The sequence below is a fragment of the Callospermophilus lateralis genome, chromosome 1 (genome assembly GCF_048772815.1).
Source record: "Callospermophilus lateralis isolate mCalLat2 chromosome 1, mCalLat2.hap1, whole genome shotgun sequence".
NCBI classification, from domain to species: domain Eukaryota; kingdom Metazoa; phylum Chordata; class Mammalia; order Rodentia; family Sciuridae; genus Callospermophilus; species Callospermophilus lateralis.
Window position 1 is genome coordinate 69,488,816 of NC_135305.1, and position 22,136 is coordinate 69,510,951.

The window sequence follows — 22,136 nt, forward strand, 5'->3', positions numbered from 1 at the left end:
GGGTTTGCACTTAAAAATGAGGAGTAGTTTATTGATTTGCCTCTAAATGTGACCTAATGCTTTTCTCTTGAGGCGCTTAAATTTCTATCATTTAATTATAATGTGTCACGGAAAGAGTTATTTTGATATTGTTTGTTTGGAGTTCTGAATGTTTCCTGTATTTGAAGAGAACAAGGAAATTTGGTTGATAGCAGGGTACTAAAGAAGAGAAACAAAATAAAGAAATAAGCAAAAAGTAAATTAAATAAATAATAAACATGAAAAACTCTCACCTTCAAAGGAAAATATCTATCATAAAAAATGCTAAAAATGAGAAATAAGAAGAGTGTGTGTGTGTGTGTGTGTGTGTGTGTGTCTGTCTGTCTGTCTGTCTGTCTATGAACTAATCAATAGAGTGAGAACATTGGGGAGGAAAAAAAGGTGTGGGGGAATAAGGTTCTCAATAAAAAATGAGAGAACTGTCTCCAATGAGGTGGTAAAAACAGCCAAAGCCAAATAGGATGGGTGGTAACTGCCTATGCTAGACTGCACATCTTTTCATTTGTTCTTGGGATGTATACTGACATAAGAGAACAAGGGCTGGAGGTTGTTAACTTCCTCCTCTTCTTGTGTTGCTTACTGAGCTGCCAGATGAAGTGGTCTAAAACTGAAGCTGGTTGAAACAGCTCTCAGTTTACGTTCTAAGAATACCAGTATAAGGTAGGATAAAATTGGAAATACTATTCATTGGATTTTTGTTTAGATAGCCCAAATGGGTGTACTCCCAGGCTGGGACTGCTGCAGAGTTCTATAAGGGGAGTTATGAAGGCTGGGGCTAAGGTTTAAATCAGATCTTGGAGGCATTGAAGGGTGGTATCTGCTCTGGGAAGATTATATCCACATAAACCCTAGAGTGGGGCAGATACCTATAACTGCTGGGAATCTGAATTTCAGGACCTCCCAACAATTCTACCCATATAGCAGGTGAGACAACTCACCATACTGTCTGATACCCATGAATATGGCCTTCCCAGGCTTAGTGTATTCACATCTATCTGCCTCTTCAGTTTTCTGGACACTCTTCAGCTGGTCATAGGAGCCACCAGACTCAAAGGGAAAGCAAGTTGCACTTCCATCCATTTCTTTAACTTGAATCCACCTGGGTACAATCTTCTCTGCACCTACCTGTTTCACTCATGTTATGTGAGATATACCCTATGCCACTTGGTAGGAGCTTGCTGGAACAGTAAAGCAATGTTTGCTATGATCTCCCAGAAAGCTGCAGCTTGGCCTCCTCAAGATGGTTCCTGCCTTCGCTCTCCGATAACAGTTGAGAAACATGAAGCACTTTTCAAACACCAGTTTATGGTGAAGCTTTCAGATCAGCAAAGTTAAGACTGCTTTTCTAATCTGCAGATTTTTTCATGCCAAGTTTATCTACTATATTTCTCTATCTGTTTTCCCTCCCCTCTGTAGAACCAGTGCCCCTGCCACAATCAATTTGGCTCCAATGTACTCTTTCTTGTTAGTTGTTCAATGCACCCAAATATCTAAGTCTCTAGAACACTATGACTCTTCAATATTAAATCTTAGTGAAATCCCTTTTTCACCCTCTATGCTGAGAAACAGTCCCACTGCTTGGATCCTGAACCCCAGAACACAACTACAAATGCAGCCTTCTTCTAATCCACTATCTTGAATCTCCAAAACACAATTTTCAAGTATAGTGTTATATATAATTCAAATACACTTTATGAAAAATATTTCTAACAATTGATTGCTCAGAAATAAAGCCTCATTAAGAATAGGTATTGTAAGTACAAAATGAACATAAGACAGTGCTTTCACAGTATTTAACTTGTCAACAAGTATTTATTATGATGTTTAATCTGTCTTCTCCTCACCAGGATAGGTAGCATGTGGGTTACAGAAATGGAACACATGGTCTTTATCCTTTGGAAAGTTAAAATGCAATTGAGATAATAGAAAACCTCATGAAACCACTCTGAACAATAATTGCTCAACTGTGAGATGTTGAGAGAGTGCTCTAGGATTATGAGAGAAGAAATGTCACAAAGACTTCTTGAGGAAACTAGGATTTAGCAGAACCTTGATGGATATCATAGTACAGCTAGGTGAAATTAGAAGAGAAGCAACTTTATGATCTTTTGGGAGACTTAGAGGACTGGGAGGAAATGAGGCTGAGATGGGATTGAGTGAGGTTTTAGTGACCAAGTGGATAGTTGTGTGATATGGCCATTATCCCCATGTAAATGTGATGTATGTATACTTGGCAATATTCAGAAATGTTCCCATTTTGAGACAGGAGAAGGTCATTAAGGAGGTTTTATAAAATGAGATAGAAGAAAAGAAAGTGACTCCATTAATGTGATGGTAGCTACCTTACATTTCTGTGCAAACCCAAGGTACCATGATAACAAAGTAAGAAAAACAGCAGTCACAGCAACCACACAGTGGGTTTTAGTAAGCCAGGCCCTAACAACTTTACTAAACCAAATGTTCTACACTACAGAAAGTCATGTAAATTTTAGAACTAAAGAAGCTCGGAATGGTAATAATGAATGATAATACAAATTAAACTGAAGAACAGGGTGAAATTCCTAGTTAAATAATCATTATAAGCTACATCTTTCAAGTAAAACTTAACTTCATTTCTTAAATTAAGACAATAAAATGCCTGTTATATAGACCATTTCCATATTTTCTCTTTATTCCTCCATATCAACTAATATTTCTTTAACTTATTATTAATCTTGTTTCACTTAATTTACCATCTCTATTGTGTTTTTCATATTTAGGGTCCGACATTTCAGCTGTTGTTTATTTTCTGGTAACAGTCTCAAATGTTTCATCTAGTCTCACTTATTATGGGCAGGTGATAAAAATCTGTGCTCATTTTTATCACCTCAACCTAACTCCTAGAGCAGACTACATAAATTCAATAAGAATCCAAATCTACTTATCTTCAGGGCACAATACAAAATCCATCTATTTATTCAAGTCTTTGATTAACGGTTCTATATTTATGAAATGCTTTGGGCTTTTCAGGTAAAATATTTTTATATGAAACTCAAGTATTATTAAATATGCTGTGATGCTATCACAGTGTTTTGTGTGCATATGTGAAAATGTTCAATAACTTTAGCCTGAGGGCAAATATTCACCATACACTTACAAAATAAGAAAATCTCCTGTTAAGGAGTTCCATTTACTGAATGAATCAGGAAAAAAAATTATAAATTTGAGGGTATATCAAGAAATTGCCTTATAGAATCTTACTGTTTGTTTCCCAAATATACTAGGTAGTCTAAAAACTATCCCTAAGGAACTATTAAATATTATTCAAACACATATGTAAGTTATGAATATATCTGATATGTACACATACATAATAGTTCATGCTAAACTTGAACTTTATAAAGAGGGAGCTTCTGACTCCTGACAAACTCATTAATAAGGGATGATACTGCAATTCAATTGTCAGGCTAATAAGACAGGCTAATTATCAATGAAAATTCTATGTAACTTAACCTGGTTACAAAGGCACAGTTCCTACTTTAACACAGGGCAGCAGGAAATTCAGTGAGCTGTGAAATCTCTGGGCTTCAGTGCTGTCTTTCACTAGCTGTATACCCTTGAACATACATTTTTTAACCTTTCTGAGCTCCCTTTTCCCTACCTATAAAACCAATATGATTATCTCCAGCATCCCTCCTGTACTAAAATTCTGCCATTTGATGATAATAAATGATTATGATGCTGCTACTGATTCTGATGACACAGTAAAAATATCTAGTATATACTGAAACTTTAATTATGCATCAATCACTATTCTATATACTAACACATTGCATCTTCACCACTATGAGGTATATATTCTCCATTTTGTAGAAAAGATTAAATAACTTGCCCAAAGTCAAAGAGATAGTGAGAGGTCAATACTTAGATATAAGAAGTTTAACTTGGCCTAAACTTCTAATTATTAGAATAAATTATTGTGTTTTACAACATAACTATAAACAGAGCCCTTATCAGTGAATTTACTCCCAACTCCATGTTTTGTTGGAATTAAGTTCTTAATTCTTTAATTGCTAAATCTATAATTATACACACACACACACACACACACACACACACACACAAATAAGTTAAAGAGAGTTTACAAGTATCAAAAAAATATAAGCCTTAAAACAACTCAATGAAGGATGTTGATGTTGGTGTTGGGTAATTATTTTTCATTTGCATTCCATTTGTGATAAAATTCAGGGGTAAGACCCAGACATTTATAAGACCTCCTAATTATAATGTTAAGCTAATTTAAATGCCTTAAGAACAAGTAAAGGTACATTTTGTGTTGCAAAGCCAATGAACAACACAGCTAAGGATAGAAACTTGGGATTCCTGTCTTAATGTTTATCATTCAAATCTTGTCTCTACTCCAGGTCCCTTTCCTGTCTATGGTTCTGATAAATCGAATTTAAAACACCCAAATGAAATTTATCATTTTCTTCCCAAACAGACTTTTTCTCCTAAATTCTCTTTTCTGATTGATGACACCAATAATGACTTACCTGAACCAGAAATCTGGAAGTCTCCTCCTTTCTTTTCCCTTAGTCCCATATGTTCACTCAATCCTATAAATTAGACCTCCGAAATACAGCTTAAATCTATTTATCTTCATTCATAGTACTGCTGCTTAAAGTCTTAAATCATTTGGAGTAAGTAAAAGGGCCTCTGTGATTGAGCACCATTAATTCTGCATCTTCATTTCAGCTTTTTTTTTTTTTTCTCTCCACACTGGAGGCTACATCTAGCTGAACTACTCATAGCTCCTCTGACTGTAGTATGATTCCCTCTGTGCTTCTCTGCATAAAACCTTCTCTCTCTGGAATCCCTCTTTGATATGGGCACTTCCTTATCCTAAATCTTCTTCTTTGAATTAATGTTTCCTTATAAGTCTTCATCACCAAATTAATCCTCTTTCTTTCTTGTTCTTTTCATAGCATAGTTTAATAGTAATAACATGTTTCATTTGATGACAATTAGTTCAAAGCTCCATGGTTTAAATGTTTTCTCTGATCCTTAAAAAAAACATGTAATGAGTCAGTGCAGTGATACACACCTGTAATCCCAGTAGCTCGGGAGGCTGAGGCAAGAGGATTTTGAGTTCAAAGCCAACCTCAGCAACTAAGTGAGGGACTAAGCAACTTAGCAAGATCCTGTCTCTAAATAAAATATAAAGAAGGGCTGGGGTTGTATCTCAGTGGTTGAGCAGCCTGGAATTCAATCCCTGGTAAAAAAACAACAATAAAAACCCATGCAAAGAAACCATTATTCTCATTTTACAGATGAAGTCCTTCAGAGAAGATAAAGCCCATGCTCTTCTTCTTTCCCTGTGTTACTATTCATTTATTTGCATCTATGTTCACCTTGCCACTGGCCATGGTACTCACGGGATGCAGGAATTATGTTTTAATCAAGGGAGGGGCTTCAGTAGTGGGCATAGGTTCTGGTATAGTATAGACATTCAACAAATGTTTGAAGGGTAAATGCAAGAGCCCATGTGTTATTTCATTCACTAAATAAAATCCTATTTTATTAACTACCATTTAAATAGAAATTCTTGTTTTATGAACATGACTGATGGAAAAGGAAGATTTGAACAATGTTTAGGAGTTTTTAATGTAATTTTTATTGAGTTTTTTTGTATCTCAACTCATTAATAAGAAAAATAAGGAATAAGATTGGTATACTTTATCTCCCGACATTATTCAAATTGAATTGGCTTTTTTAATTTTTTCAAGATGCTTGGGGTACATTATTAAATTCTTTACTCCCAGAATGACCCATCCATTTTTCACACAATGACCTTGGTCCTGCTTTATGAAAATAAATTTGCCTGTACAGATGACATGAGTTTGTGTATGTTTGTTCAATCATATTTCTTGACTCCCCCAAAGCAGGCAATCATTAAATAATTTTAAGGAATTATAAAATGTGAGATATTCTTTATTGTAACAAGGCAAATTTTATCATTTATCTCAAAGCCTAAGATATCCTAAAGAAGCTTACCCTAAGAATGGGGCATTCAGCTAAATAATTTCTACTTTATGAAACTGGCAGTCATGAAACTAATATACAAAATGCTTGTTATCTTTACAAACAAAACACAACTGTATTTCTCACCATAGCACAGTATTAAACTAAGTGAATATTACCTATTTGTCTCAGTAGCCCCTCTGTACTTTGAAATAAAATTGAGGGGGGAAAAAGTGAATGCTATGAAAGCTAGTAGAGAAAAAAAGAAATTCTGAAGATTCTAAAGTTACTTAGAGAGAAACTTTTGAGGGAAGACATTAGTTATACAATTTCCATTCTCCAAATGTTATGACCATTCTTTCAAAGAGAACTCAGCTCTACTGTTCAAATAACTCAGAAGCTAAATTTCAATCTATGATGCTCTTATCAAATTATCATTCAGTAACTGCTTAGAGAACAAATTACTGATGAAACCATGCTAGTACCCAGAGCAGTTATTTACCTGTCTGACCAGTACTGAAATTGTTTATGTGATATTTTCATACATAATGCAGTACTTATACTACAACAATTCCCTACAAGATCAACCAGCTTTCATTATACCTAGAAGTATTTTCACCTACATTAATTTTTTAATAAAATAACAATGAATATTGAAATAATAAAATATGGAAGGGTATGAAATAAATCTGTCTCCTTCTATGTTTCTTAAATCCCTAATCATTTTCCCTACTGTAATTCTTATCCATACTTCCTGGACATTTATTTCTATAAAGAGATTAATTGTAAATATACAATGGGATCATAATAAAATTTTTCTTCTACTTTTTAAATAATTGACATAACTTGACAATTTTTGCACAGTCCTACACAAATAACTTTTTAGTGTCTGTAAAATGCATACTAACTTCACTTTTTGGGTGTACTTATTTAGCCAACTTTGTGTACTTTGCTTAATCTTAATTCTTTTCATTTTACTATTACAACCAATATTATAATATTACTGAATAAATAACATGTGAATTTAAGTGGTGATAGATATTGACAAATTATTTCCAAAGAGTTTGTACCAATTGATATTCCCAGCAGCAGTAAATAAGAATATCTATCCCCAACATTGATGGATTCTCAAACTTTCAAATTTTCAAGTGTCTATGTAAAGACACTTGAAAATTAAGAAACATAGAGTGTGTTCTATGACTTGTTTATATACATATTTTCCACTTTAGAAACTAAACCTGATGAATTAAAAAAAGTTTCTTAATACATTTTGGGTAAAAATGATAAACCCACTATACATTAATATAAAATTTCATGATAAGTAACCATATTTCCTCAAACCAAAATCGGTGAAAAATGCTTTACATTTTTTACAAATGCACTAATTTTTGTGACTCCTGTTCATGTCTGTCTTAATAGAAGACCACTAGATTTTCTCATCTGTTGGAAAATGTTGCTTTTCTTGAAGTGTATAAAGAAATTTGTCCTCACATAGTAGATGGTAGTTGGAAAAGGGGGATACATTTTAATAGCCTTTTCACATAATTCTTTTTTTGGGGGGGTGTCAACTTTATTTGTTTTTAAGTAATTAAAATTATTATCCAAATATGTAAACAAATACACATTAATATGTATAGTATAATATTGAATGCAAAATTTTCATAGCTTCTTGAGATAAAACATTAGCATTCAGATACATTTTCATAATTGTAATTGTTTCTCAGGCTATTGCCTAGATCTCTATTGAAAAAGTTCACATTCCTCTGGCATTCTGGATTTTTTTTTATTCTTTTTTTTTTTTATTGATTGTTCAAAACATTACAAAGCTCATGATATATCATCTTTCATACATTTGACTCGATTTATGAATTCCCATTTTTTCCCCAAATACAAATTGCAGAATCACATTGGTTACACACTCACATTTTTACATAATGGCATATTAGTGACTGTTGTGTTCTGCTACCATTCCTATCCCCTATTATCCCCCCTCCCCTCCCTTCCCATCTTCCCTCTCTACCTCCTCTGCTGTTGTTTAATTCTCTCCCTTTTTTCCCTCCTCCTTTCCCCTCACAACCTCTTATAATATTGTGTAACATTGAAGGTCTCCTACTTTTTCCATATGCTTTCCCTTCTCTCTCCCTTTCTCTCCCCCCTCTCGTCTTTGTTTAATGTTAGTCTTTTCCTCATGCTCATCCTTCCTGTTCTGTTCTTAGTTGCTCTCTTTATATCAAAGAAGACATTTGGCATTTGTTTTTTAAGGATTGGCTAGCTTCGCTTAGCATAATCTGCTCTAATGCCATCCATTTCCCTCCAAATTCTATGATTTTGTCATTTTTTAGTGCTGCATAATATTCCATTGTGTATAGATGCCACATTTTTTTTATCCATTCATCTATTGAAGGGCATCTAGGTTGGTTCCACAGTCTAGCTATTGTGAATTGTGCCGCTATAATCATTGATGTGGCAGTATCCCTATAGTACGCTCTTTTAAGATCCTCAGGGAATAGTCCAAGAAGGGCCATAGCTGGGTCAAATGGTGGATCCATTCCCAGCTTTCCCAGGAATCTCCATACTGCTTTCCAAATTGGCCTCACCAATTTGCAGTCCCACCAGCAGTGTACAAGTGTACCCTTTTCCCCACATCCTTGCCAACACTTATTGTTGTTTGACTTCATAATGGCTGCCAATCTTACTGGAGTGAGATGGTATCTTAGGGTGGTTTTGATTTGCATTTCTCTGACTGCTAGAGATGGTGAGCATTTTTTCATGTACTTGTTGATTGATTGTATGTCCTCCTCTGAGAAGTGTCTGTTCAGGTCCTTGGCCCATTTGTTGATTGGGTTATTTGTTAAGTTACAACTATCTTATATTTGATAAAGGGGCTAAAAACATGCAACGGAGGAAGGATAGCATCTTCAACAAATGGTGCTGGGAAAATTGGAAATCCATATGCAACAAAATGAAACTGAATCCCTTTCTCTCGCCATGCACAAAAGTTAACTCAAAATGGATCAAGGAGCTAGATATCAAATCAGAGACAGTGCGTCTGATAGAAAAAAAGTTGGCTCCGATCTACATATTGTGGGGTTGGGCTCCAAATTCCTTAATAGGACGCCCATAGCCCAAGAGTTAATTACAAGAATAAACAAATGGGACTTACTTAAACTAAAAAGTTTTTTCTCAGCAAAAGAAACAATAAGAGAGGTAAATAGGGAGCCTACATCCTGGGAACAAATCTTTACTCCCCACACTTCAGATAGAGCCCTAATATCCAGAATATACAAAGAACTCACATAATTCTTGATACAACACCAAAACCTAACAGTAGTAGTTTCTTTAAAAATAGCTGCAAATGTGGAATCTGAAATTTCATCAATGAACATAATGAAATTATGATTATATGAAAATCTTTTAGTCTTGATGTACACCCATAATGTACTTTTAATGGATCTTTACCTATGAGTTAATTTGGGAACATCACACATTGGCCACTTGGAAAATAACCATTCATTAAGTTATGCTGAACTCTCAAATATTGTCTTATTTCATGATATGATATTTAAAAATGTTTCATAGGGCATGGTGGCACACACCTATAATCCCAGTGACTCAGGAGACTGAGGCAGGAGGATCTCAAATTCAAGGTCAGCCTCAGCAACTTAGTGATACCCCATTTCAAAATAAAATTTTAAAAAGTGGCCCAGCACCCTCCCCCCTGATTTTAATCCCTAATCAGAAGAAAATAATTTTTATATCAATAGCAATCTCTTCAGAAAGGACTTTTAAAGAGTCTCAAGAAATTGGCTGTTAAGGACAGCTGAGGCATAGGAGAAGTGGCTGCAGAGGATTGACATGTCTCCACCTGGGGATTCCTAAGGCCGTATTTTTCTAAGATGCAGATTCCTCATGAAACAGCCTGGGAATAAGACTGTACATACTATAGTTATGAAGCTCTATGGACGGTACCAATGATAAGTTTATGAAACTCAAGCTTGCTCAAAAGAAAAGGAGTCTAAAAGGAGTCCCAAAAAGGAGTCTAAAAGGAGTTCCAAAATTCAACAGACTTTGGAAATCCTAAAATACATGCAGAAGAAAAAAGAATCCACCAATTGGCTGGAGACCAGAATCTCATGAGCAGATAACTCATATTGCAAAAGTTGAGTTCCTCCTACTGAGTAAGTTTTTCTGTTCTTTGGGGCTACTGTAATGCTTGAATTAGATGTTGATGAAGCTCAGGTATTTGAAATAATTTATCAACTGCTACAAGGAATCTGGATTCTCTTGAGGAACACCTTGACTTTATTCAAGATCAATTTACTACTACAGAAGTCAATATGGCCAGTGTTTATAACTGGGATGTAAAGAGAAGAAACAAAGATGATTCTACCAAGAACAAAGCATAATTCTGCCAATTAAAAATGTGGGTCAGTTTTACCAATATGGTAAATACTCCAGCATTTATTCTTTAAGACTGAAATAACTTTGAATGTTTTTTTAACAGCAACAATGATTAAAACTTTAAAAAGATACATACCATTTTAGTTATTTATAAAAATAAAATTGGTTACAAATATTTATAACACTAACTGAATTTTTCACATTTTTAAGAAAAATTATATTGCTTTCATGATTTTATTTATTTATTTATTTATTTGATCTATCAAAAGATAACTCTTAACTAAGTTGGCCAAAAACTGTGAGATAGTTATGAGACTGAATGTTGGGCACTAGCACAGTTTCCTTTTTCTTTATTGACTGATCTTACTCTCATTTGATGTGGTTAAACCACTTGATAGCTAGGAAAGACACTTTAATATTTGTAAACTTGTTTTTCTGTAGTATTTATAGGACTTTTATGGTCCTTTGTTGTCATTGTCTCCTATGAGTAGTGTTTCATGAGCTATTGCTTAAACAATAACTATCAAGATATTCTGGACTTTTCAGAAAATAGTAATCTGCCTTCCTGCCTAGTTAGAGAGCAGTTGAGACAATACTTATAACCCCAAATAAGTGCACAGTGTCCTTGCAATGCTAATATAAGGAAGATCTTGGCCAATGCAAAATAATATTACTCATTTCAAAACTCTTAGCTAAGGTGATGTTGTATTTCATAACAGATCTCCAAGACATCTTGAACAGGAATATCTGAAATAACTGAAAAGTTTGTTGTGAGCTTTTTATTTAAGATAAACTGCATAGGAATAGTTAAAAAAAAAAAAAATCCCTGGGGAAAGCCCTTGGTCCAGAGGCAAGTAATAGATGATACAGATTCTGGCAAAAACACAAATGTATTATTCTATCTCCATGTACTAAAAAGTATACTGGTGCAATATTTTGTACTTGTGTTTTGTATAATTAAAAGAGTGACATTGAAGGGGAAAAGAAAGAAAGATCTTTTAAGTATTGAAAAGCTCTCAAGTTAATGGTAGAGGATACAAACTTTCCCAAATCAAAACTTAGCTGAAAAGCCTAGTTCTATTACTGGCATCGAATATTATTAGTTGCTTTCTTTAAAGTGAAAGGTTTGCTTTATTAATGTGTGGTAAAACATTTGCCACAGAGTCAAAGTCTGAATAACTATAGTTTGGTCTTTCAGTCATTCTTACCAATGAAATGGCATTTCGTGAAAAACATGGCTAGAAAATTCTTTTCAATTATTTCAAATATTCCTGTTCAAGATGTTTGGAGATCTGTTATGAAATACAAAATCACCTTAGCTAAGAGTTTTGAAATGGGTACTATTATTTTGTATTGGCCAAGATCACCCTCAAGATAGCCACAGTACTCCAAATTGTAGCAGAAATGATTTATTTATAATTCCCATTTCAATCACAGGAAATATTAAAAAGGACATTGTACTAAAAGAGTTAATAAGATCAATAATTTTCCTACTCATCAAGGACAGTCTTAAATAAAACAAGCATGCCTTTTTTTCATGCCAATGAGTGATAAGAACAAACTGACAACTTGTTCACCTTGGTGCTACTGCTTTGGTCTTTGCTAAGGCACTAACATCTCCTCACTATTTCTTTTGTTCCATCGATGTCCATATCGACACAGTGAAAATAGTAAGTAATGTCTTAGCATTCTTATAAAAAATAGTTTTGACCTAATAGATCCCTTGAAAATGTTTTGGGGATATGTTTCACTTACAAAATTATTGTTCTCTATCATCTTCTTTTTATTTTATTAACTGATTGATTGATTGGTATTGAGGATTGGACCTACAGAACTTTACCCACAGAGCTAAATTCAAAGAAGTCTTTAAGTTTTTGTTTTTGAGACATTGTATTTTTCAGTTGCTGAGGCTTGCCTGAAACTTGCAATCAATCTCCTGCTGCAACTCCCAACATTGTTGGGATTATAGGAGTGTGCGACTGCACCCAGCTATAATTTCCTGTTTAATATACTTCTTAAGTTGCCTATGCAAAATGTAAACCCAGGTATTCTAACTTTAAGTTCGTGTCTTTAATGACTATATACATTGTTTAGGAGACTTTTCTATTGGTTGCCAGTGCTATTACAAAGTTCTCTTTACTGAGATTTCTCAATGGTCCTTGCTATGCCCTCTGGGGTTATGATATACATTCATTCATCAAGCATTTAGGTTTCTTCTATGAGCTAGGCACTGAGGCCATGATGGGGATGCCAAGATGAATAAGGCACTGTCTTTACTTTCAAGGATTTCACAATCAACTGGGGAGACAAATGTGTATATAGCTACCTATAAGGCCATGTGATAAATGCTTTAATAGTACTTTGTACAAAGTATTTCAGAAGCACAGAAGAGAGAGTGATTAATTGTTCCCAGAGAAGGGAAGAACAGTGACCTGGGGCTTAATAGAAAAAGTGCATTTTAGTTGAATTTAAAGGACAAATATATTTAATCCCTTTATTCATAAGATAGTCCCCTTCACATACTTGAATACAGCTACTGTGTATCCTATATTGTATGAATTTCTACTACATTCAATTAACTATTCCAATGCCCTCATGAACAAATGATGAAGATGAATATAACAAATTTCATATTGTGGAACACACCTTCTGAAAATATGTATTGATCTTTCTTCTGCAAGCATGCATGCACATTTGTTAACAACAAGCTATAATTAATCACGAGAGCTGGAGAGACACTTTTGCTTAATATCCAAACTTCTTTTTCTAAAGCACAACTAGAAACAAATGTGCAAACTAAAGAGACTGTTCACAAAGTGCTCCATCCAGATTTCCCAGTCATCTTTCCTCTAAGCAGAAGGTCAGGAATTTTTTGTTTTGTTCTGTTTTTCTGTAAAGAACCAGATAGTAAATATTTTAGACTTGGTAACCCAGATAGTTTGAACATTACTCAGCCCTGTCCATGTAGCATGGAAACCATCATAGACAATATGAAAATAATGGTCATTATAGTGTTAAAAAAAATCTTGACTTTCAAAACCAGACATGGCTCGCAGGCCACAGTTTGCTGATTCCTACTAAAGGTTTCTTTCTTCTCATGTCCTCCATCCTCCCACTGTGGGGTGAAAAGAGCATCAGATTCAGAATCAGCAGACCTGACTTTTAATTCTACTCAGAGCTAATAACTAGCTGTGGAAACTGCTTTCCTGTTCCAGCATTGTTTTTCTTGTGCCACATCAAGAATCTTTAGATTATATAATCAATAATCATCATTCCTAAAACCAAAGAATCACTGCAAAGTAATTCTCTTTTCTGCCAATATTCTTGAATCCATTTCAACACAGAATAGACAGTATGAGAGACTAATAAAGAATGAATGTGATTTCAGATGGTACTGATAAGAATGTTTATATCAAATGGACACAGGGTCTAGTCTCTGCAGGTTACAGTGCAGGTAACTTTCAATTCTGACAGTAATGAGGCTGCCCAGAAGAAATCAACTGGGCTAAAATTTTCTTGAGGTTTTAGCAAAAGAAGAATGCTTGAAAGAACTGGGAAAAGAATGGAAAAGAGAAATTTAATAGGCACGATATACTTTTTAAATGTTAGGAATCATCAAACAAATGTTAGAACCAAAAGGAAATATTGTAGGCCTAAGTTATATTTCTAAGTCGTGGACTCTCATGGAAAGAAGTTCTGTGCTCTGGATCTTCATAGTATCTGGAGTCTGCAAAGTTCCTGCTAGTCATATCACCAGAAGCAATATAATTACTAATTCCTTATACTTGCTTAGCCATTTAGAGTTTATATTCCTTTGTATGATATTGCTCAAGCATCCTGAACCTATGAGATTGACAAAGATGAATATCATCATTGCCTTTTTACAAAGCAGGAAGCAGAAATTCAAAAAGATTACTTTGCATTTAGATGAGTCTTGACTAAATAATAAACTGAGGGGCTAAAGCTAAGCTCCTAAGTTAGCCTTGAAAATGTAGACTGAACACTAAAAACAGACATCACCAAATTTTCTAGAACACCATATCCTTTATAATTCTAGGAGGAAGGAGAGCTTGGGGGAGTGGGATTTAACAGCTTTTAAGCACTTTAAATTTAGAAATAGTTGCTTAGCATTTTGCTTGAGCTGTTAGTGCCCAATTTACCTAGTTTTTCTATTAAATGTTTCAGCCAAATGTAAATGCTTTATGAATATGGCTCATAAAATGTCCTGGGAGGAGGTTCCATAATAAAATAACTCCAACTGTGAAGGATTCTAAAAGCAGAAGTTATTCCTTTCAATTTGATTGGTGTCTTATGTATACCTTATTCTTACTAAAAGAAGAAACCCCAAACATCTGTGAATAATTCAAATTGCTAAATGGCAAGAATAGATTAATACTTTAATGTTGTACTTGTCTTTTATCCAGGCACAACTTTGAACATAATAAATCTGGTTTCAGAACTGAAACCCACAAGACTTTGAGTTTGGTTTATTTTTTCAATACATATAATTAACTTCATCTTTGAAGGCTTCTGAAGGTTGTAGAGGGCAAAAGAAATGCATTTTTATTAAAATGACTCAACCCGTGGGCGGCCTCCACAGTTTCTTACACAGAATACTACAAAGAGATTTGAGAAAGAAACAACATTGAAGCCAGGAATTGAAAAAGAGAGAATGTTACAAATGGGAAAGTCCCCTCAGTTCAGCTTCTGCCTGGCACCAAAGATACCAGTGGGGAACAGGCTGAGGAAGTCACATGTATGTCTGGTGTTCTCCCTTCCCCCACCTCCAAGTTTCCCATAATGAAATTACATTTTACTAACACCCCAGGTGAGCTTGTGTGAGAAAATGATCTGTGGTGTCCTTGAGTAGAAAACAGGTGCATTGGCCTTCTGTGTGGAGAAGCTGAGGGAATCGAGGGGCTGAGAGTGTACACAGGAGCCTCATGACTCCTCCTTTACTTTCCTGTGAACTACTTCCTTCTAGAAACTGGGAAAGGTGGCATTCAGGACGATGGTATATTTGATTTTATATGGAGGTTAGTTTCTTTTCTTTTTTGGGAGGGGGTATTAGGGATTGAACCTAGGGTTGCTTAACTACTGAGCAACATCCCTAGCAATGTCCCACCCCCACCCCCGACACATACACCTTTTTTAAAACTTTTTTTATTTGGAGATAGGGTCTCATTAAATTGCTTAGGGCCTCACTAATTTACTGAAACTAGCTTTGAACACACACTCCTCCTGACTCAGCCTCTCCAGTTTAGGATTATAGGAGCGCACCACCATGCCCAACTGGAGATAAGTTTCTTAAAAAATCCATCTGTAAGGTGAAAATGACCTTGAATCAAAATATACATAAAGATTTATTGTATTTTCCTTATAGTACAGTAGACATGTATAGTACACACACAGCCCTACAACTATAGATATAATATACTCAATAATATTCAGTTTAAAATAAAAAGGCCATTTTGTACTAAAAATATCCATTGAGAGATTTTATATTAGAAACACACTCAGGGTTATGAACTGCTAATATCATGAAGTATATAGGAAACCAATTGAGGGTCAGTGTTATGAAAAATTAAGGCTAATTTGTCTCTACTGTTTATAGGAATAAATATCAGACCCTCTGCCCAAGTCCGGCTGGGCAAAATAACCCAGAGGTGACAAGCAACTTGAAGGTCGAAGCGGGAACTACTTTATTGCGAGTGAACTCAGTGTTAGCGGGCTCCCAAGGTAGCAGGAGCCGCCTCTCTGCCAGAGCGCAGAGGTATATATGCTTAACTAATTACATCATTAGATACAGCAGTCAGCCAATAAGGAATCCTCATCATCTTAATGGCTTGCTGGCATTGCTTCACAAACCACTCCTCCTGGCAAAGTGCCAGGCACCATCTTGACTTGCTTGTGGCCCTCAACACCCTCCTCTTTCTTTTCATTTTTTCCTTTCTTTTTTTTTTCTCTTTCTTCCTGAACAACTAGAGCAAAATTCAAATAATCTAGACAACTTAGAGACACTCACAGCATATTGAGCCTCTACTGTTGCCATTGTTATGGGCTGATTTGAAAGTTAAGTCGGGTTGATCCCATTCTGCTCAGGCATTTCACTCCGAGCAGGATTGACACCCTTTTCCACAAGAGCTCACTCACATAGAAGCTGACATCTCCACCTTCACCCACTTGCACCCTAACCATAATGTCTTTAAACTATGGAGCAAACGTTAGCTTACTTCCTGAATGGGTACAAAAAGGTTACAATTCTGAGAATGTACTTATGACTGTACTTGTCTCTCCTGCCCCTCTCCTTTGTGGTTTTTCTGTTTTTAAGTGGTCTCCCAATGGTGTTCAGTGTCTTGGGCTGCAGAACAGTCTGCTTTCTGTTCCCTTGGCCCTAGCCAGAAAAATTCTTTGTCTTTACTTCAAAAAGACCGAGAATTTTATTTGGGATTTTGGAATAGCACCTTAAGACCCTAACAAATTACTGTAAACTATAAAGCAACTTAAGTCAAACACAGTCTTAAAACAACACACATCTATTATCTCACAATTTAGTAGGTCAGAAGTCAGAATTCACTGCTTTGGGTTTTCCAAGGCTAACATTAGTGCCAGTTGGCTGGGCAGAGAGAGCAAGTTTACGTTTCTGGCTCAATTCTGCTCCCTGTAGCTGCAGGAGGGAGGTCCTGTTTACTTGCTACCTGTGGGCCAGGGGTTATTCTTAGCTTCTAGAGGCACCCATTCTCTTTGGCTCCTGGCCACCATCCTCTGTCTTCAAGGTCAGTCACAATAAGTAGAACCTTCTGCAGGCTTTTTCCCCCAGTAATTTTGTCTTGCATGTTTATTTTTATACTTGCGATTGCAACCATAATTTTATTCAAATACTTGTAATATCTCATAATAGTCTGATAAATTTTCATTTCTCATGTTTCAAAACTCTTTATCTCCCTTTTTGCCTCATCTTTCCTGTGTCTCCTTCAACTGTGTTTCTAACACTTTTGCTTTCTTGTTTTGATTTTAAGGGCTCATATGACTATATTTGATCCACCTGTAAGAATCCAGATTTCTTGCCCTACTTTAAAGTCATCTTATTATTATGTTTAATTCTTTCTGCAAAGTTCTTTCATGGCAGTACCTAGATGAGTGTTTGATTGAATAACTGGAGGATGGGAATCTTCAGAAAGTAAACACCTTTAATGCTTCCCACCAAACCGAAATAAATTCATAGTCTTTAAAACATATACTTCTTTATAGACCCTAAAATATCTTGCATATCTAGCCAAAAGTATAGGAAGCTAAGTTGTTGGTAAATAAAATTTTGTTTGCAAAATGAAGAACCAAATGAAAACACATCCAAGAGGACTGTTATGGGTGGTTACAAATATTTGAATAAAGTCATAAAACATTGAAACAGCAAGTATAAAAATAAGCATGCTGAAAATGAATGCCATGGCCTAACAAAAATACTGGATGGAAAGAGCCTGCAGATGCTTCATTTGTTCTCTAGACATTTGGGGTCACTGATTTATTTAGAGGTGCCCAGGTGTTCCTTCTTGCCAGGCAAAGTCTAGAGTGCTTAGTACTTTGAAACAAACAGTGCTCTGAGACTTGTTAAAGGTGAAAGTCCCTAATTGAATCTAAAGATCCCAGCTGGGTTTTGAGAAACTGGCCTCCACAAACTGATTTGACTTCAAAACTACTCTGTCATTCTGATTTTAGCCAGTATTTGCACTGGGCTGTCTTTATCCTGGCATATTCATAGGCTTTGCTAAGTAACATCTGAGCAAAGTCGTGCTAGAGTTCAGGAATTCCCAGTAGGTGACATATTCCTTCTCTAGCCAGTGGTCAGAGACTACTCTCTTCAGCTGACAAACCAGCCCCTTCTGGTCTTTTACAATCTAAAAGAGACCTGCAGGTGGCATGTTTTAAAGCTTTTCTGTAGCTTTACTTGGTCTGGTGGCCACAGGTCAACTCAGAACAATGGGAAACCCAAGCCCAGTGCCATGCAATACCCCATCCCTACCTGGAATTGAATTTATACCACATACACAGCCACTCAATTCTGCACAGGCAGTTAGCAGATATTTGATGTGGATAAAAGTGGAAGGTTTGTTCTTTTCCCAAGTACCCCCAAGATAGTCAGATTTCCTCATAGGGATTCTAGAAACCAAACATTATTGAGACATGTGAGAATGCAGGAGGGAAATTCAGTTTTCTCTAACCATGAAAATTATATAAACATATTTGACTTGAACACAGAAATAGTGATGACTTTTCTAATGACCTGAAATCTGACTTTAGGTAAACAGGCCTGTAGAAGAAATGATTAGGCAAAGTTTCTCTGCCCCCTGCAGTACATCTCCTGACTTGTTTGCCTCTGGAAAATCTACAGGTGGTTGAAAATGCCCAGCTTTCTCCTGCCATGAGATATAATCAATATATCTTGAATGACATTGTTTCTTGTTTAAAGCATGAGCTACAGGAAGTTTACTGCACTCTCACTAGTAATCATAGGAGATATTTGCTCCAGAACATGAAAAAGAGATAGTCTTAGAAGAGCTTTAATCCCTGAAGTCAAGCATTTTTGTGTCCTCACACCTTGGAGAGAGCCAGGACAACCAGGGTAGGACAAAGGCTGCGACAATGAACACAATAAACAGTAACAACTCTGTGTACTATAGCACGTTACTTCTCTACCTCTATGCTCTTTTCAACAGAACTATTTTGAGCCCCTGATAGACCACAGATGTAGAAAGTTTGTATGAGATAAAATTGTTACTTGAGAAAAACCTAGACAAATCTTCTAGCTTCACTTAAAAATCACTAATTTTGGAGGTCACACAGCTAATCAATACATTATTAGTCTCCCATTAGCTTTATTATAGATCACATCTAATGATACGTGAACTAAGATGATGATGGTAACCTTGTGGTTACTTTTCAGGGACTTAAAGGCCACTTTTGGTTAAAACACTGACTCTTTACTTGGGTCTGCAGATGTGTGATAGGTGACTAGAATGGGCTCTCTGGGTTTTCCCTTTACTGCTTTAATGTTTCAGGCAAATTCTACTCTGTTCTGCATGTAGACGTGTTGAATGCCCACTGGAGCAGCTAAGTGCTTCTATTACCCACCCAGGTCTTTTTCAGCAGCTATAGAAGCCCAAACACCTAGTGTCCTACAGCCCTATTGTAAGACCCAGAACAGCATAAAAGGCCAGGATGTTTGAACAGGATGATGGTGCCACCTCTAAGAATAACAGCACAAGCTGACCATGACCACCTGGTGGTCCAAGTCTTCCCATGGGGGAAAATACAACAAAATCACCTTTTGGAACCGTGTCACTAGCCAGCAGAAAATACCATAGTCTAGCCTACCCTAGCAAATAAAAGCTTGTATCTCCCTTTGTTAAGGGAGTATCCTGGTTCCTTGGTCAGTGCTATTTGTCTTCAGCTCAAACCCCAGTTACCCACTTGCCTGATGCCCCAGTTAAAATCTGATGTATTCATGCTCACTTGACCTGATTTAGTATCTATCATCACTGAGTCAAAGATTCTCATCCCTAGTATTAGGAGCATTGTTGAACCATTTGGGGACATGGCTAATTTCTAGAGATTTTATATTACAATCAACCTCCAGTTGGTGGGTTATTGATTCTAGGATCCCCAGTTGATAGTGCTCAAGCAAAAAATCTATGAATACTCAAGTCCATCATTGAAAATGCCATAATATTTGCATATAACCTATGCACATCCTTTCTTATACTTTAAATAATTTCTAGATTACTTATATTTCCTAGTACAATTTAATATATAAATGTACAACTATGTAAATAGTTGTTAAGCTGTATTGTTGAAGTTTACACATGTTCAGTGCAGACACAACATTTTCCCCAAATTTTCAATCCATAGTTGGTTGAACCAAGGATATCGAACTTGCAGATACAGAGGGCTCATTTTATATTACCAAAACAAATATTATTGTATTACTTGGATAATAATCAGCATTTTTAGAAGTTCAATAATAAAAAGATACTTTAAAGTAATGGCAATTTCTGTGCCTTTTTAACAGAAAATCTCATACATTAAATATTGTGTTTTACATTACAGAAGACCTAATAGTAAGATCCTATGGTAACTTTCACATGGATCTCCATTCTAGTGCAGTTGTGAAATGGTGACTATACCAATCCTTTGGTTCATCTGGCCAGTGAAGAAGATTTTTGTTTCTGTTTGGCTTTAGTTTGCATTCCTTTGAATGGGCAAACGCTAGCTGTACCACTCTCTTTGGTTCACACCTGACCACTTTACTCATTTACTTGGGTGCCTGACCCCTGAGGGCCCTGAGATGATTGTGAAAGGTAAACGTGAGAACTAGATAAACTAAATAATTTTTTCCTTTTGCTTTCATTGCCAGTAACTTCGAATTGAGTTTAGTGATGATCTACATTAATAAATTATTTTGAAGCTGCTCTAACTTTTCATGTCCTTTCACTGTTTGCTCTGAGCTTTTTTTTTACATGTTTCTCCTTTTTACTTATTTTATTTTTTTAAATATTAATTACAAATAATAAATAAATCTTAAATGTATTTTTAAAATAGGAGCTACACAGAAATATACCAGATGTTGTGACCCCTGGAGCACAGTAGCCTTTCCTGTCCTAGCACAGCAGTCTATCATTTAAGAAAGGGCCATGAACTCTATATCAGGCCTTATCCACCACATTAATACAAAGGAGTTAAGACGGACATAAACCTACCTACATACATAGCACACACACTCATACTCATAAGCCCAAATCAGTACTGGAGGAAGCTCCTAATCATTGTTCTAGCATCTTATCAATAGGAAAACAGGTACCAGAAGAATTAGGGACAACCACTGAAAGGAAGAAAGCTTTGTGTTCCTTTCTTCAACTGTGTCACTTTTACCAGATCTTGGAAGAAGGAACTTTTTGAGTTTCTAAAAGTTTTCTAATTTACTATTTACTGTATAATAAAAACCCTTTAACTATTGAGATCAATCAGGTTGAAGAAGAGAAACTTATAGCATGTGACAGCACAGCGTAAGAAAGTAGGCTAAGATTGGGGGCTGCCAACTGCTACACAGAGAAATTATAGGGACCAAGAGAACATTTTTAAAAGCATTAGAAGAACTGATCAGTCAACAGTCATGATTTTTTTTTTTTAATACCAGGGATTGAACCCTGTATTCTTAAGCATTTAGCCATATCCCCAGCCATTTTATTTTATTTATTTTGAGACAGGATCTCACTAAATTGCTTAGGACCTCACTAAATTGCTGAGGCTGGCTTTGAACTTATGATCCACCTGCCTCAGCCTCCAGAGTTGCTGGGATTATAGGCATGTGCCACAGTGCCCAGCAACAATCACTATCTTCTCAAAGACCCTGAGCTTTATGCAGCACAGCAGAACCTGGTTCCCATGAACAGGTGCTATTTTCCACCTGCCAGAAAACCACCTGTTTGCCATGTAACTGTCAGCCTTAGAAGAACAGATTATAGGTGTACACAGAGCCATCAGCAGGGGTAGTCTTCAGGTGGAAGCACTCATCTGAATATTTCTTTAAGGAGATGCATTTGTCAACAGAGCCACCCTGGCTCATAATGTCACCCCCAAAGCACCTCCAGGAGGAATAAATATGTAAAACAGGAAACCAAATCACCTCTAGTGCTCAGAGG

At 35.9% G+C, this 22,136-nt stretch overlaps 1 protein-coding gene and 1 pseudogene across 1 annotated transcript in view; one reads left to right on the forward strand and one right to left on the reverse strand.

Annotated features, from left to right (window-relative positions):
- The window catches only part of Immp2l (inner mitochondrial membrane peptidase subunit 2), an 863,006-nt gene that overhangs the window by 122,929 nt on the left and 717,941 nt on the right, over positions 1-22,136 (reverse strand). The gene's annotated exons all lie outside the window — the stretch shown is intronic.
- LOC143404680 (prefoldin subunit 3 pseudogene) lies at positions 9,852-10,445 on the forward strand (annotated as a pseudogene).